This window comes from Chenopodium album, chromosome 14 (genome assembly GCF_948465745.1).
Source record: "Chenopodium album chromosome 14, dcCheAlbu1.1, whole genome shotgun sequence".
Lineage (NCBI taxonomy): Eukaryota > Viridiplantae > Streptophyta > Magnoliopsida > Caryophyllales > Amaranthaceae > Chenopodium > Chenopodium album.
In genome coordinates, this window is record NC_137847.1 from 34,774,469 (window position 1) to 34,777,109 (window position 2,641).

At 33.9% G+C, this 2,641-nt stretch overlaps 1 long non-coding RNA gene across 2 annotated transcripts; it reads left to right on the forward strand.

The window, feature by feature from the left end:
- Positions 1 to 552: 552 nt before the first annotated feature.
- On the forward strand, positions 553 to 1,676 carry LOC145579164 (uncharacterized). Of its 2 annotated transcripts, none has more exons than XR_014099067.1 (2): positions 553 to 902; positions 1,456 to 1,676. It is a non-coding gene; the product is annotated as an uncharacterized LOC145579164 (long non-coding RNA). The 2 variants fall into 2 exon arrangements; XR_014099068.1 differs by having other exon boundaries at positions 553 to 896.
- The last annotated feature ends 965 nt before the right edge of the window (positions 1,677 to 2,641 follow it).

The window sequence follows — 2,641 nt, forward strand, 5'->3', positions numbered from 1 at the left end:
ACAATTCACAACCATCAACTCTCTCTAAAAAAGTTAGAAGCTTTCTCTCTCTATTCTTTTTCTAAACCTTCCCTCTCTCAAAATTCCACATACATTAGTTCTAGACACACCTAGGCAAGTTCGAAGTTGCTTTCGCCCTAGACGTGAAACGTTTAATATTTCTGAGGCTTTTGGTCCCAAACCCCTATTTCAATTATTTAATTTAATTATTTTGTTTTATTATTTTCCTTGAAGTTACTAACGTGTGTATTTTCTTATTAGAAAGAGGTACGAGGCATCGAAGTAAGTGATTTAATTACTTTAATTATTCACTAGTAGAAAAATTAAAAAATACAACGCTCATTGGCCACCGGTTTTTGAAAACCCGTGGCAAAAATTAGTGGCGGGATGAGGCAAAGAGTTATTGCCACCGGTTCAACCAAACCCGTGGCAAAAATTTGAAAGGCCACCGGTTTTGAACCGGTGGCAATAACTAAGTATATTTTTTTTAAAAAAAAACCCGGCCCTTTATATACCCCAAACCCTACCATTTCACTCCCACCAGCCGTTTCACCTCTTCTCTCTCCTCTCTCCATCCTCTCTCCTCTCTCCTCACAAACTCATCATCCACCTCTCCTCCTTCTCTTTCGATCTCTCTCCTCAGCTCCGATCCCCTCTCCCCTCTTCTCCTTCATCCTCTCCTCCTTCTCTTTCTCTCTCATCTCTTCCCTCTCCTCCTTCTATTTCTCATCTCCATGAGCGAACACCAGCACCACGAGCGAACACAACCATGAGCACCAGCACCACGACGGGAATGAATCCACCACCACCACCAAGACCACCACCGCAACATTAACACCACCACCTCTACAATAACACCACGAACACATGCATGAGCAACACCGACTTTAATCGAGGTTAAGGTTTGATTTTAATCGATTTTTTATCTGATTTTAATTCCATTTTTCGATATTTATTTGATTTTAATCGATTTTATTCGATTCTTGTTGGTATTTCTGGGTTTTTAAATTGAATTTATCTGGGTTTTTAAACAGATTTTTTTTCGATTTTTACTTGATTTAAATCGATTTTAATTCGAATTTAAATCAGATTTTCGAAAGTTTTTAATTCATTGGTTTTCCAGTTTTTAAATCAGATTTTCGAAAGTTTGTGGGTACATGCATGATTTCTGGGTTTTTTTCGCATTTTTTTTAGTTTTAATAATTTGTGGGTTTTTTCGCAATTTTTTTTTAATTTTAATATTTTTCTAGGTTTGCTTGGTCTATAATCTCTAACAATTTCTGTTTTTTTTTCTGGGTTTTCTTTTTCTGGGTTCTTTTCTGGGTTCTCTTTTATGGGTTTTTGTTTATTTTCTGGGTTTGGTTTATTTTCTGGGTTTTGTTTAATTTCTGGGTTTATGGCTTTTTTTTTTTTTTTTTCCGCAGCTTATTTATTTTTTTGTTTTAATTGATGCAGGTATATCGATTTAGATCTTAGATCGAAGAATCAAGACGCAAGAATATTGATTTAGATGTTGTATGGGGTTTGTTTGATTTTATTGTTGTAATTTTTTTTTATTTATATTGTAATTTTTTTTTGATTTATATGTTGTAATTGTTAGATTAAATTGTAATTTTGATGTCCGTAATTGTGATCGAAAACTCATCATTAATAAAATTATGATGTTGCGTTTCTAATTGTTTGATTATTATTTTTTTTTTTTTTTTTTGCATTTGTTGGAGGAAAAAAGAGTACTCATTAATGGAATCAGCTCAGTATCCACCGTTTTATATTTCAAGTGAATAAAACACACACAAAAAAAAAAAAAAAAAATTACTCTAATGGCCACCGGTTCAGCCATGCAACCGGTGGCAATTACCTGCCATCCCTCCAAAAAAAAAAGGCGGCAAAGGTAAATTGCCACCGGTTAACCGGTGGCCAAATTAATTAATACCACCGGTTAACCGGTGGCAATTAATTAATTTGCCACCGGTTTTGAACCGGTGGCCTTTTGTCCTAGGTTTTGCCACCCCCCCACTGGCCACCGGTTCAAAACCGGTGGCAAAGGGGGGTTTTGAACCGGTGGCCAACCCCTTTTTTCGCCTAGTGATTGATCTTTTGATATAGAAATCATGCTTAGATTATTTTGTTGATTCTTAGTATCATGTTAGGATGTCTTTATGATTCCTAGTATCATGTTTACGATTAACTAATATTTCTGATATTACTATGATGCTTCCTATTTCTTTCTTTATATCATGTTAGTATCATGCTAGGAATAAAGATTTAATCTTTATTGTTTAGTGACATGCTAGGGTTTGTTATTAATCTTGTTAGTATCATGCCTAGGATCTTGCTAATATTTTTATTGCTTTGAGATTGAGAATATTATTATTATGATGATGATTGTTATTATGTTGCTTGATATTATATTTATTCATTGTTATTGCTTGATCACACCTTTTATGCATGTTTAAAGGGAATTTGTACTTGTAATCACGCTTAATAAGATAATAAATAATCTTGTTTAGGCTAATATGGTTATAATTCAAGTGATCGCCAATAATATTTTGGTTTGTGCATTAATATTCAACCAACATAGATTAAATATGCTTAGGGTTAATATATTGATTGTATGTTAGTCAGAAAGCGCACATGAATA